Here is a 16255-nt window from a genome sequence, read left to right as displayed (position 1 = left end):
TGTGATATTAATATTTTTTATTCTTAATATATTTGGTGACTTGCTTTAAAATTAAAGATTATATTTTCATTAAAAAAATAAGTTTTAGATGCATAAAAAGATAAAAATTATACTTTTTAATTATAAAAATGTATGAATATAATCTTTTGGCATTTAAATCCCAAGTAGGTAATTATTAGCAGGGGATTAGAGGATAGGTAAGTAGGTATAAATAGAAAAAACAATACAAATAATAATATGTTTTAATTTTTGTTTTTTATAAGACTATATATGTATGCTATTTTGAATATTTTCTAAATTAAAAGTGTATGTTGAATGTTTTTTATTTTTTTCCAAATATATATACCTATTAAAAATATATCATATTCTATATTTTAAAAATAAAATTACAAACTATTGGATACTTATCGTATCTAATACAACCTCTTAGTATCCGTGCATCATAACTTCTAATAGTATAAATTAATTTTTGCTGTTAAAATTCAACTTAAATAGTTCATACTTGATTGTTCCTTTTTCCTCGATTAAAAAAAAGTTTTTTAAGTGTGTCTATTTATATTCACACCGATTTAAATTATAGTGGAGATCTCATACTTCAACAGTCATAGCCACATTCTCACCCACACAGATTAACTCAGCGTCTGCCAGTAAGACGTTTAACGATCGAGAAAAGCCAAGTATGTTCAGGCATAAGTGATAATTTATGATTATCAAAGAAATAAAACTGACATCACTTTGACAGCCATGTGAGGCCTGTGTTGGATTCTCGCCATAGTGTGGGTGGGACCCAAACAAACAGGTAAACGACAAGGTCTTTCTTTGAGAAACACATGTTGGGTATTTCCAATTGTCGGTCATTGCCTATAGTATACGATAACAGAATTAGCACGTGATTAAGAACCGTCGAGGATGTTTCATCAGCAAATTTAATATCTGGAGCATAATACGAGCCATCCTCCTCCAAGTTGTCGCATTCATTACTTCTTGATCTCGTAAAAACGTGCTCGAAGCTTCCACACCTTGTGACTCTCTGTTGCTTCGATCCAATCTTATCAATTAGTTTCTAACTATTGAATTATTCGAGTGAATGATATAGTTGTTTGAGTTGAGTGTTAATCAATTCAAGAAAAAAGTGAATTATTCAGGAATTTTGACATGACAATGCAACCGAAGAAAGCTAATAATGATAAAATTAATATACCCAAATGCCTACAAGGCGAACTAATTTAACCTGTCAACTCAAAACAAATCAAAAATAAAACTCTTAAACAGCCTAATCTACTAATCTAAATAGCTCAACGACAAGGATGAATTAACTAATTTACCTAACTTACCCTGCAACTGCTAACTAATTAACAAATTAATAACTAACGCATTTCGTAAGAATGCCTTGATGGACCTCCCGGCCCTCAAAATGAAGGTTATCTCGTTGGACCCCCCCCTCAAAAAAAACCAAAAAAAAAAAAAACCTTAAAGGATCCTACCAATTAATTTCAAACCAAACCAACCTTGTAACTAGCCCATTAACTAAGCTACTATTAAGGAATTATTATATTTATCTAACAATTTTGTGATGGAAAAATTACATATAGATTTCATAGGGTAGATTTATTTACAAAGAAAATCTCTTAAAATTCCAAAACCATAATCAATTTATTGGGACTTGAGTATAATTTAAAATTAGGTGCAAATATAATAATGCCCACATTAAAAAATACATTACATTGATAAAGTAATTTATAACTATTTTATCATTAATTTATAACTATTATTTCAACTTTTCACCGCTATAACTTCACGTATGCAATAGTTAAATTGACCATATACTACAATTTTAATATTAACTGTATATAATTATGTAATTTACAACTACCATTTCAACATTTTATAATTATAACTTTATATATCTAATAGTTAAATTAATAATGTTGTTACTAATAAAATTTAATACTAATTGTTTACAATCACCTCATTAGTAATTTGTAACTATTACTTTAATATTTTAAAATATAATTTCACATGTCTAATAGTTAAATTGATCATGTATTACTGACAAAATTTAACACCATTTGTTTATAACTACTTTATTGATACTTATATAATTATCACTTCAACTTGTTACAATTATAACTTTATATATCTAATAATTAAATTAATCATGCATTATAAGTGAGGATAATATTATCTTTGTATCCCAATTCTAAATTACATTCAGATTTTAAAGGACTTGGTTGTGATTTTAAATTTTGTAAGATTTATTTATAAATAAATTTATCCACATGACCTATACACTATTTTCCTTTTTGTATTTATTACCACAAATGATTGGTTTAGGATAATATTATAGCAGTATACTTCATCCATATTATAATACAAAGCATTTTTTAAAAGTCTTACTTAGTCTAGAATATATGACATTGAATAATTTTTATAATTACTTCTTCAATTATATTCTAGCTTCATGTATTATTATTTTATAAAAATGATACATGGGAACCTCAATTATTGTTATCAATGCACTTATAAATGGTATTTAATGAGGATATAATTGAAAAAAATGTACATCTTATCTCAATTTATAAAATACTTTTAGACAAAATTACACATATAAATGAAGTTCATTAAATACACTTTATAATTTTATTTTTTTAAAACAAAAATATAAATTTTTAAATATTCTTCATTTAAATAATTAATCTATGAAAGAATATTAAAGAGAAAGAAAATGCAATGGGAAGAGTAATATTAGAAAAAGTAATTAATGAAACTTTATTTGTATCAAAACGTCTTCTATTTTGATATGCCAAATCTCTCTCCAAAATGTCTTGTAAATTATGATGGAGGTAGTATATTTTTTTATGAGATTAAAATTTCAACTATTTTTTTAAACAGCGAAGTAAGTAATTACTACACACTATTACCACTTACTAATAATTATATAGTCAACACTTGAGAGTAAACCATTTCTGTCCGCTGGCAAAATAAACCATTCCTAATTATTTATGAGGAAAGATTCAATTAAACTATTAGTATTTAGGGAAAATTATAGCAAAGGACCTATATGAAATGATATTTAATGGGAAGGATCTTAAAAATTGTAATTATTTAGAAGGATCAAATACTGAAATATAAATTTAAAGAGACTAAATTACCCCTACTAATACATCCTACGTCTTTCCGGATCACAAACTCATGCATGTTTGACTGTTACTGGTAAATTTACATGAAACCATCAATTGAAGTTCCCGCATTCCCTATATTCAGTTGCAAAGGTAATGGCAAACAAGTTTTATATATTAAAATTCATATAAAGTTACTGACATTATTCTTTTATGATTTCGTGATCTCTTGATATGTACAGCGTGTGTATTGGTCAGAAAAAACACTTTATATTACACACAACAGGACAAATACCCAACAAACAACTACAACCCACCCTTAACAAATTTAAGACAACAAAATAAAAGGAAATCAATAGAAATAAAAAGTAAAAGCCATCTCCTTGCAAATCAAAAGCACGCTAAGATGCAATAGTCAATCCCATGAGTCATATCATGCAAAACCACGAGAAAGGTTGAAAGGGGTGGTAACACAAAGACTTGCTCAAGTATAGAGCCCACACCCTTGTATGCCAAGGCTGCTAAGACAATAGCAGCTCCAACAACCTCTCTTAAAGCAAGAAAGAAAACAAAACATTGAAAGTCAAAATCAACTTTCAAGTCAACCAAGATCACCATAGGACTAAGCCAAAAACACCCATAGCAGTACTAAAGGATCCACAACAACAGGCCACAAGTAATATCCATTAAACCATACAAACCAGAATCAAACAAATAAAAAACAATAGCAAGAGGAGTAACCAATATAATCAAAGAAAAGTTCATAAGGACATCCTGCAGCTTAACATCATAAAAGCTAGAATCTGATGCTCTAAGATAACCTGCTATAGGAGATGATAATCCTAATTAAGATTTGCTCTACAATAGAGCCCAACTCTTTTGATGTCAATGCTGCTTTTACACTTGCTGCTTTAAAACACTCCCTTGAACCAAGAGAGGAAGAACATCTCTAGAAGCTCATGCAAACCTCTTGAGAGACATGAAGCAATATGGAATTTGGCCCTCCGATATTCAACCACAAGGCAATCCCTCGTGTAGCCATCAATCTTAGCATAGTCTCCTCACATGCAGCAAATAGAACATCAATACAAATACGACATTCCGGTGGAACCCACCTCTTGTTATCTATTAACTTTTTAACCATTTTGCCATTGTTTGCAGTCAAATCATCTTTGTAAAAGATGCATAGCATAGCATAAAGGTATATCACTAGCATCTATAACATTTGAACCATCAACAAACAACGGATTACATAACAAATACTCTAATATATATATACATGTGTGTGCAAATGGGCCAGCCTGTTGAATTTATAGGTTAAACCTTAAAAAAATAAGCCCGATCTATTTAATTAAGTAGGCTTGATTAAAAACATGAACCTAACATGAGCCTATTTAATAAATAGGTTAAATTGGGCTTAAAGTAGGCTAAGTTGTAGGCCCCCTGTTAGAAGCTTGGCCTATTCCCACCCTTGCCCACACTTAAACTTATAATTAGACTTATTTATACAAATAGGCTAAGCTTGTTTAGCCAAAGTTTTGCTGACTTGGTATATTTTCACCCAATGTTTCAAAATATATTTTTAACTATTTAAAAACAAATTAGCTACATGCATCTTTAAAAGCTATGTGATGTGTGCATTATGAAACTTTGAAATTGGTTTCCCTACTTATCTCAAGGATGCGTGCATGATGAGATCTAAACCATCCAATTGAAATCAAATGTTAGGAACCAACAATTTAAAACGGTCAAGTACATTTAAAAAGTATATGTATAGTTGTGACAAAAAAAAAGAACTCATCCTAACAATTGTCAAACTTATAAAAACAATCAAGTTATTGCTTTATATGTGTAGTCCATCTTTGATTCTTGACTTTAAAAAAAAAATATTTTCTTGCGGTTTAGATAAACTATCCATGAAATCATTTGTAATATACTGCAAACAATCAAATAAATCTAAAAATTAAAGAAAATATTGAATAAAAAATATTGCAGAAGTATAAATATTCCACTCAATTATGAACTAGAGGGATGAAAAAAATATCATATCATTATCTGAAGTTAAACTTAAAAGCAAACTCGAATAGTTGGAATAGAAGATGATGCCATTAAGAATGAGGTGGTCAAATAAGTGCTAAGAAGATCAAATGAGAGTGAGATGTGAGAAAAGAGTGAACATGAGAGTATATATACAAGAGATCTGGTCGTGTATTTGCAAATAGCATTATATACTGTGCAAACACTTCTCAAATCTCAGATCGTCACCTTGAATGGTAATCTCCAATACTTGCCATCATTTTCAAGTGGTCATCTCACTTAGAGAAGTGTTTACCATAGTGTAGAATGCTATCATCTTCATCTAGTATCACTCTCATAGTGTTGCTTTTGGAAACTTTGGAAAGGTATTTGGCTTTCACCCACGTGAGATCGCGATTAAATTTGAGTTAACAAAGGACAATGTTGCTATAACTTAATTACTTTAAAAGCAATATTGTTATAATAAGGAGTTTAAGATATTCAATGCTCATATGAATATAGTTCAAAGAAAAAAACAAGAAAAAAAAACCCTTTTACTTTTTATCTTTACTAAGTTTACATTTTTAATTATTTTTATTTTATTTGAAATAATTTTTTTATATTTTTTCTTATTTAAAAAAGTTAGCATATATTTAAAAAATATTAATTTAGTTATGAGTAATTTCATTTTAATCCAACCATTAAACTATGAACTAAAGGTTCAAATAGTTCAATGAGTTGCAATTTTTAACATCTACTCCCTCCGTTAAAAATATAAATCATTTTAATTGAATCTCACCCTCAAATAAAATAATTATCTACTTTTAAATTAACCTTATTTTTTTATATTTATTCCTGTTAAACATCCTATAATAAACATCAAGTCATTATCAATAGGGATACTTTTAAAAAATAATAATAATTATATTTTAAAAGATTAAAAATGCTTTAAATTTTTTTAGGGAGTAGCTTATAACAACTTGCTGAGGTTTGGTCCCCCAGCCGTTGAGAAAGTCGACCACGATGCTCCACTAATGGATGACAATTCACAATGTCGCACTTAGTATTTTACATCTTAATAGTCGTACGTGCACATGATGGGGCAAACATACAAAGCTCTTCAGTCAAAATTGCACTCCTCATTATGGCTCCCAAAAAGGGTTCACTAAAAGACTACAAACACAATACATCCCATGAATCGGCTAACAGAAGTATCTCACAACCCCGGAATTAAATATTCATTAAGGAAACAAACCCCAAGAACAAGGACATATTTTGGTAGTAATTACATCAAACACAACATGAGGCAAGTCTGCCAATCTCACACACAAACAACAACATGGGTCGCTGGCCTCACGCAAGCTTTGGGATTGGAACAGTTTCTGATGTTGGCAGTGTAACTGAACGCAACAACTCAAGCGAGAAAAGAAGCCCCAGGAAATGAGAAAGGATAGTGTTTGCTGAAGCCTGTGAATCAACCAATGATTACAAACAATTAACTACAGTAGTCAAATTAAATTATCAGCCTAAATGCTTAAGAGATCCCCAGGTTTCTCGAAGACTAGTTCCAAAAAGCATCAACAAAGAGATAGACTTTAGAGAGTAGAGAGGAAATTTCTGTGTCATGTTGATAGATTCAACAAACGGATTTAAATTTAGTGCACTTGACTGGAGAATAAATCCCACCAAATAATTAGATGCAAACTGCAAAAGTAGAAAGGGTTCTCGAGATTAAATCAAATCTGCCATACCTGCACTAAAAAGACATCCAGAGCAAGCACAGGCCTGAATCCAGGAGACATTCCTGAGTAATAAGGATTGGCCGAGGAAGTGAGAGCTTTTCCAACCAAAGCTCCAACTGTGGCTTGCATGCCAAGAATTGCGGCACCCATTCCCAAAAGGTTCAACACTATACCATTTTCAAGCTTTTCACAACATCAGCACGAGCAGGGGCCTGAAATCTCAAGTAGCAAGAGAAAGCAACCAATCAGAACTCACTGAGAAGAGAAGGACCACTTAATTAGTATCACCATCCATGGCCGAAAATTTCTAAGTTGAAACAATACGTAATCACAATCACAAAATATAAAAAATTTTTTGGACATATCACAGCTAATTAATTCTGGATATCATGGCGTATGGGCAAACAGTAAGTGCGCATTAACTTGAGGAGCCATTTCACTTGAAACTTCAAGATCTCATGAGCTATAGTCTAGAAAACAGAATTCACGTCAAGTATAATGCCAGTGACTTCTTGATTATCTTACAAAAGCGACAGACCTTGATAGTGTTGAAATCACCGGATGCACTGATTCTTCTGGGCATAAGTTGGGGCAGAGGAAATTTAAATAACAACGAAAATATTGGAAGTTAGTATATGAAGGTATTGACTGATTAATTAGGACTAAAGCTTAAGGCTAATACACTTTCTTAGTTCTTTAGTCTTTTTTTCTTGTTTTCTCTTAGAGAGAAGCATGTAGCAAATGCCATGATAAAAATTATAGCAACGCTGTCCATGTTTGGAACACAGAAAAGCAATTGTCAAGTAAAAATCATTCTAAAGACTCGAACTAGTGAAGAGCTGCAAGAAAATGTGGGAAGGCAATGAACCAGAATCCAAAGATATTACACTTAATGACAATTACAAAATAATCCACGATAAATTTAGATTTAAAATAATTTTATATCATCATCGAGTGCTATTGACATAGTTATTCATTCACGAGAGAGATGTACCAAAGAAAATGAGTTCAATATCAGTAATATAAACACTACCTTCGTTGGCTTATTGGCAGTTCTTCGAAGCTTACTTGATAGCCGAATGTATCCGAATGACCAAAACACAGAAATAAAAGCAGCCACTAAGCCACCAGAGGTAGCATAAAACGTTGCCGGTGATGCAATCTTGCCTGTGATAACAACGGAAAATGACAGTATGACAGCAGCCACCACTGTGCAGACTAGCTGCCCCAAAATCCTAAACTACCCAAACGCTTAAAATACCTCGCTGTCTTCTCTAACCTCTTTGAAACCTACAGCAATCAAATCATACTTCTGCTACGGTCACATATAATAAGATAAGCAATGCCAATGCGAAAGATCAAATTTTTTCTTAAAAAAAAAAAACAATTTTACCTCATTTTCAAGAACATTTAACCCTTGAAAGCAAATCAATTCACTCATAGTATAATTCAGAATCATGCAGAAGTCAGGTCATTGGCCAAACTCAACGAATTCACAAACCCGCATTCAATGGTTGAATATAGAGAGAAGATGATGACGAGAAAGAGAGAAAACCTGAGCAAGTTTTGCTTCTTCCAATTCATCATTGGACGGAGTGGAAGGGGGGGAACCTTGAAAATATGATTTTGCAGAGAACCTGAGTTTCGCTGGTCCATAAAGAGTACCGACAGAGGAAGAAGGAAAAGAAGAGGAATATGATGATTTTACAGGTTGAAGAGATTTAAGAGGGATGAGAGACAGGGAGGAAAAGCAGTTTCGCCGCAGACTTAGACGATGGAAATGAGGAGCTGAACGGGATAAAGATGCCCCCGAGTCCGACCGCGCCACCATGAAAATGCCGGCGGGAGCCGCCGGTGGAAGTAGCGTTTGCATTACAAAAAGTGAGAGCTGGAAAAGTTGGCAGTCACTCGGAGTTTGGATGTTCCAGATTCTTCAGCTCAGACTTCTGCATTTGGAAGACGAACGGGCAGTTACTGGGCCGCTTGGGCTGAGAGGTCCAATCATGCTCATATAGTCAGTGATGAAGCTCAAAGCATGACCCAATTGTATAAGCTCATTTTGATACATAAGAGTGATTATCATGAGAGTTGAAATCATAATAAATAAGCTAAGTTAGTTTATTTGATAAGAATTTGATCCATAATTTACAAGATTCTTAAGTTCAAATCTCACTACTAATATAGAGATTTTGTTAGTACCTTTATAAATACACTTTAAATTTAAAAGTATGCTTGACTCTTGGTGAGTCGTTGACACCCAACTAATTTATTTATTTTTTTTAACCAAAAGATAGTTGTAGTGTCTACTATTTAGTACTATATATGTATACACACATGAAGAGATAGCACAAAGAGAGTGATGTTAAAGAAGAGTGGCTTATAGACCAAGGATTTCAATTGGAGGCGTGAAAGTATGAACGGCTATATGATGGGGCGAGAATTGTGAGAGAAAAGAAACAAAATGCAGATGGGTTGGCTAGAATTTGTAAAAAGAAAAAGCAAAGGAGAATACGGAGGATTCTGATGTCTGTTACTACTATTCGGTTCAACTATGAACACTAACTTCTAGCTTCAGAGATGTGGACGAGGAATGAAGTAAAGAAAAAGCAAAGGTCATTCGGCTTTGGAATATTTGGTGCGTCCACTTATCCTTCTGTTTTGGCTTCACTTGTTCTGTGACTCCCCCTTTTTTTTTTCCCTCTCTCTCCATCGACACGACAGGACATGAAACTTTTCTCTGAGAGAAAATCGCACCTAAGAGCCCAGGTACAAGAAATTTGCCTCTAATGCCCACTACATTTTGAATTCATTCTGCATACCCAAAGGCTTTACTGTCATCTTTTGCATTAACATGCAATGACATTAATTTTAAAAAAAAATCCACAGATAAAAATCTAAATTTTATTTTACACAATTGAATATTTAATATAAACAAATCAACCGGGGGAAAAACTAGCATGTAAATAGAGGAAAAATAATGTTTGTTGATTTATATTTTTTGAAATTTTTTTAAAGATAATCTCATTAACCAGAAAAATCATAAGATAATTATATATAATTATGAAAAAATTTATAATAAAATCATGTATTTAAATATTGAACAATAATATATATAATTTAAATAATGAAAAATAAATTTATTGAAGATTTAAAAAAAACTTATTCTATAGTCCCTACTTTCGATTTATAGTTTAGGATATTGATGACTATTTTATAGTTTATAAAAAAAGTTAGTTGAAGACAATAGCTTAAAAATCTGTATATCTTTTTAATTATATCCTTATTAAATGTCTTATATAAATACTCAATAATAACAATTAAAATTTTACTATATTATTTTTAAAAAATAAATACGTTAAAATATACTTTTAGCTCTCTAACTTTATATAAGGTTTAATTCACTTCTTTAATTTTATAAAGTATCTTTTTAGCCTTTTTAACTCTAATATGGGTAGTGTCAAATGATTATTTTTTATGTCAATTATTGTTATTTTAAAAAAATTAAATTTTATATGTCAACATTTGAGAATGTTTTATCAATATTTAAAAGTTTGATTTAAAAATTTGTTGAGATAAAACTAATAATGTTAAGGTTAAGTGACTAAAAATACCTTTTATAAAATTACTGGACTAAAATAAAATATTATGTAAGGTTAAAAGACCAAATATATACTTTAGCCCAAATAAATAATAATTGAAATAATGGCATGGTTGAAAAAATTATTATTAAAACTACTTAATGTCCTATATTTTGGATCGAGTAAGGCTTCTAAAAAATATCTTATATTCTAAATAAAAGAGTATCTATTTAATATACTAACAAAATAAGATGTATATTCATAAATGTATTTATGTATGTATATGCATGTGTGTGGGGTATGGAGTGCTTTGTTTTTTTTTTTTTTGAGGGGCAAAATTCCATATCCATGGCAATCTACTCTCTTATGTATACTAAGGTGGGAGAAGTTTATTTTTAGAAAAGTATTGATATCTTAGATTTGCTCCATTAAGTTGAGCAGATTTATTAGGGACACAAACTAATGTGAATTATACTAGTAAGAAATGTAGAAGCTTAATTGTCAACATGGTTACATTCTCATGATTTAAACTTGATATCTTTAACTAAATCAATACAACTTTCTTACCAATTAAACTATATCTCACCCTATTTTTGTTCAGATGAATACAAAATAATTCACTGAAATTAAGGTAAGTTAATTTCCTCATATGCGGCCAGGACCATAATTAGTATGTTGGCCAAGACCATACATAGGTGTGAAAAGTTGAAGATGCTGATTAATACAATGGATCTTATGATAGCGTAATCAAATGGAGACTATGCAGTATACTTACCTATTTCTAAGTTTCAAAAAAAAAAATGAACTACTCTTCATTCCATATGCATCCTGATTTCTAAGTTCAGAAAAAATGAACTCCTCTTAACGCCCTATGCTTTTAGAATGTTTAAAAATTGAAAATATACACTTTAGGAAACCTATTTTTTGGCTTCCAAAAGTTATCATATTTGCGAGAAGACATGCAAGCCCCTCTACATGTGATGATGGTTTAAAGAGGGAGGAACTAGAAGTGTGAGAAGACATGCAAGCCCCTTTACATGTGATGATGGTTTAAAGAGGGAGGAACTAGAAGAAGAAGAAGAAGCTACTTGAGGAAATAGGCAAACATTATTTAAAAAATGAAGAAGTCCTTGGGGAAGTAGGTAAAATGTGGAAATTAATTATAAGTCACACTGAAGATGATGGCCATCGATATTCAAAAGTTGAAGCAACGAAAAGTAAAGTAATTGAAAAGTCAAGAATGTATGTACCTACAGTATAGTTGAGAGAGCAAGAAGAAAGTGGGAGAAGAAAATTGAGAGTAAATGAAAAAGAAGAGAAGATAGTTAAGATCATGGAAGTTACAATTATAAAAATGAAAATAATGGGAGATAGGACTGAGAAATAATTAAACATCAAAGATAATAGTAATAACTTGGGCAATTTTTTTATTGAATATACGACACTTTCCCGCTTCAAAAGTAACTTGTAATTAAAATATTCTAATTCATTTTCAAAACCCAAATTCTACGTGGCTTCATGAAATTGCAGCAATAAGAAAATGAACATGTATCATTATAAGGATAAGCTTGTGATTCTACTTTACACACACACAACACACACACACACACATTGAGGGTAAAGATATAAATTTAATCACAAACTATTTTTAAAAGTTACTGGATAGCCTATACTATGAGATGATATAAAAAAATTATTAACTATAAAAAATGATAGATCTAGAATCTACCATTTATTTTTCATAAACAGAAGTTTATTTTCACTCTCTCTCTTCTCAAATTTCATCATCTTTCTCTAACCTTATCTTTAAACAACAAGAACTATGATTGTGAGCCTCAATCGCATTGATTTCGACAAAAGAGGAAGAGGAAGAGAGAGATATTGGACTATAAGCTTTCCTGCTTTAAAAGTGCTCTCTTTTGAATCCAATCACTTGCAATAGACTCACACATATACACAACACAAATGGAGGACATGGGTCATAGTCAACATCACAACACCAACAGTGGCACTCTTACTCTCAGCAAGTCAATAGTCCACACTTTTTCTGGTTTGATGACTCATCAAGCTCGCTCATTCAAGAACAACAACAATAATGGCAACTGTTGAAGCTCCATTGCTAATAATGCTAGCATAAGTCTTAGTCCCCACAATGAGATTAAGCTGCAAACGAACTCACCCAAATTAGAGATTGGTAGCTTTATCACAACTACAGTGTTGGAGCCTATTTTAGAAAGAAAACATGCTCATCGTGTGACCTAGAGGATTCAAGGTAGGGTCGTGAAGAGCTTTCTGAATAAAGTGATTAGATCCTTCATTGTATGTTCAGGCTTCTTGTTAGAGAGATTGAGAAGCTCTTGAACTTTAAAGAGAGGGTTTCTTGTATTCATTTCATATCGAATGATGATGTTGTTCTTCCTAAGCATAAGGTGAATCTTTATGGCTTCAAGATCATTGTGAAACAGAGCATGGAAATCAAGAGACAAGGTGAACCTTTATGGTTTCCAACCCATCTTTCTCTTTAAGTTTTGACCTATATATAATACTATGGAAATCAAGAGATGCATAATCATGTGACAATAAGGGTTAAATAAAGTATCAGTTTCAACTAAGGTACAACATACAACTATGAAACTTGTTGACTATATATCAAATAATTAAGCAAGGGAGATGAAGGGAAAATTAGTAGCCTAAGATCAAATGCCTGAACCATTGGTAGTGAAGAGATGAAGGGAGGATTTAGGTGTGGAGTAATGGGAGGGTTCAGGTATCGTGTCAAAAAGAGAGAGGGAGGGAGAAAGAGATGAGGAAGTTCCGGGCAATGGAGAGATGAGGAAGTTTCGGGCAATGGAGAGATGAAGGAAGATAATGAATACGAGCTCCACCATTAAAAATAAACAAACATTAATGAGAAATAGACAGTAGGCTATATATGCACTAATTTTGATAATTGATGATTTATTTTGCAACGCTTGATAGTATTGGCTATCTAGTAATTCTTAAAAAATAATTTATGGCTCAAAAACACATGCAAGAAATTAAAGGCATTTCTTAAAAAAATATTAAATACTTCCAAAAAGAAAATTATATAAAGCATGAAAAATAATAATAAAGTCTTAAAACTTGAAAAATTTAACAATCAAGTCTTCGACAGAATTTATTAAAAAAATAAGTTACAAATATTTATTCAACTCAAACAGTTGCAAATAAGAATTTTAACTATAAACTGAGAGTTATATTTTAAATTTAAATATCTTATTTATAGTTAGAACTCCTAAATTTATGACTATTTGAATTAATATTTATAACTAATGTTTTAGTAAATTTTGTCAGGACCTAACTATCATAAAATTATTATTTTGAGATTTTAATGTCATTTTTCATATAAAGTAACTAATACTATTTATCTAGAGGTTCATCTTAGAATGTGCACTTGAAGGTCAGGAGGGGGCATATAATTATTTGGGAACTCACATTTAAGGATCACTCAAGCACAATGACTAATACATAATGTATTGTTATTAAAATGAAATTTTTTTTAAATGAGACTTGTTATTAATCCTTATTTATAAATAATTTACTTAAATGGTTATTGGATGTAATTTTTTCTATAATTTTCTTAGTGTGATTGGTCAAAATTTTCCAATCCTAGTGAGACCAAACGAATAAAAATTGAAGCATATAGTTTATTATAATAGTAGTGATGTGATGGTACACAGCTTAAATGTAAATGATTTGAAATTTAAATTTTTATGACAATTATTTAAATTTTTGAGATAATGGTAATTTTTGCTTTGATTTTTTACTCAGATGTTTTAAACTCAATTTGGGGTATTTTTGCCTTAAGATTTTACAATTCAACTTCTCATTATTTTGCGTTTACAAGCTACTTGTTAATCATTATTTGTTAAGCTAAAAATGTTTTGTTAATTTTTTTTGAAATACATGGCATCTAGGTAGAAACTTGGTTGGAATTTAATAAGTTCACTTTTACACTCAAAGTATTTTTTAAAAACACTTGATGTCTTAAACTCAATTTTTGAATCAATTTTTCTTTTAATTTTTAAAAATATAACTAGAAATAACTTGAAAGGCGTTCACTTAGATGTCACAAAAAAATATACAAAATACATTCACTTAAGTGAATAATGGTCATTAAGCGATGCGTTAACAAGAAGATAACAAGTCCTTAGATTTTAACAATTTGCGAACAAAAATAACTCAAAATTAAATTCAGAATACCCACAAACCTTGTACCAAAAATTCAAGATAAAAAATTGCACTTAAATTATGGCCTACTCATGAGTCCAGTGATGGTAGGGATGGTAGGATTTGAAACCCGTGACATTTTGTTCCCAAAACAAACATAATGTCAAGGTGCGCTGCATCCCTCTTAATTACCTCATAACTGCTGTAAAGAATCTTTGTCCTGTTTTTAATATCTTGATTCCCTTTTTTCCTTTTAAGGCTATGATAATAATATAAAATGCTTATATACATCTGAAATCCACCTGATTCATTTTTTGGGGAATGTTGAAGCTGAGAAAAAAGAGAGACCTATTTTCTTTTGTTAAAAACTATCTAATTAACCTTTATATATATATATATATATATATCAATTTGATTTAATTAAGAATCACTCATACAAATTACAAGTGGTTATTAATTAATAAATAATCATATGATCATATTATTCACACATGTAATATTCCAGTGAGAGAATAATAGAGAAGTTCTAAAAGGATCAATTAATTTAAGTTGGATCTTAAATGTTAAAATTTAGAAATTTTTGTTAATAAATTACAAGTGATTATTAATTAATAAATAATCATATGACCATATTATTCACACGTGTAATATTCCAATGGAAGAATAACAGATAAGTTTTAAAAGGATCAATTAATTCAAGTTAGGTTTCAAGTGTTAAATTTTAAGAATTTATAAGTCAATATCTTAATTTTATAATTCTGTTGTGATGAATTTATAATTTATATTTTAAATTTTAATAAAAAAATTTATTTTTTATTATTAATTATGTTAAAATTTAAAAAATAAATTATAAATTTATTATAATATAATTATAAATTTTTAAAATTTAACACTTAAAAATTAGTGAATGATTTGAAGACTTTTTTATCATTCTTCGAATTTTTCAATAGTGACACCGACCACTGTTCAGATGAAGTCTCGAAAACATAGACAAGAAAGACCAAAATGGTTAGTAGCTATATTTTGAAGAAAATCAAAGCCATCTCTACTCCCTCGCACATTCTTTATTTCAAATACATTATCTGAAAGTACTGTTTTTGCCGACTTTTTTTGAAATGCGTTTTTTTTTCTAAGGATTTAACCATTTTAATCTCCAATATGAGTTGAAACCCCCACAGCACCTGAACCGTGACACTGTATTATTTGTCTGCATATATCATCGCTTCCTCGACAATGTAGTTCTCAGATTATTATAAAAACATCCAAGTTTTGAAGGTCCCACGTGAAACTTGTCTCTATTATCTGAAATTACAAGCATGCTAAACCTCACTTTTTTTTTAAATTACCATATGTGTGTCTCATGTTCCACATCCTGAAACCTACAACTAAGTAAAGCTCGTGATTGAGCGTGAAATTGGACCTTGGGATTTGGATTTTGTGCTTCATGCACTACTATAAAAAAAAATATAAAATAATTATTTTTTTTACTATATATCAGTTATGAATTATTGAGTAAGCTAATATTGAATATTTTATAACCATTTATTCAACGATTTTTAACTGTTAAATATTTTTAATTTATTCAATATTT

At 30.4% G+C, this 16255-nt stretch overlaps 1 pseudogene; it reads right to left on the bottom strand.

Annotated features, from left to right (window-relative positions):
• Positions 1-6169: 6169 nt before the first annotated feature.
• Positions 6170-8868, bottom strand: LOC129293704 (protein TIC 21, chloroplastic-like; annotated as a pseudogene).
• Between the last annotated feature and the right edge of the window lie 7387 nt (positions 8869-16255).

The sequence above is a fragment of the Prosopis cineraria genome, unplaced genomic scaffold (assembly GCF_029017545.1).
Source record: "Prosopis cineraria cultivar Desert tree isolate PC_DT_omini unplaced genomic scaffold, ASM2901754v1 PC14, whole genome shotgun sequence".
Taxonomy (NCBI): domain Eukaryota; kingdom Viridiplantae; phylum Streptophyta; class Magnoliopsida; order Fabales; family Fabaceae; genus Prosopis; species Prosopis cineraria.
The sequence above is the reverse complement of the archived record's forward strand: the minus strand, read 5'-3'. Positions and strand labels throughout refer to the sequence as shown.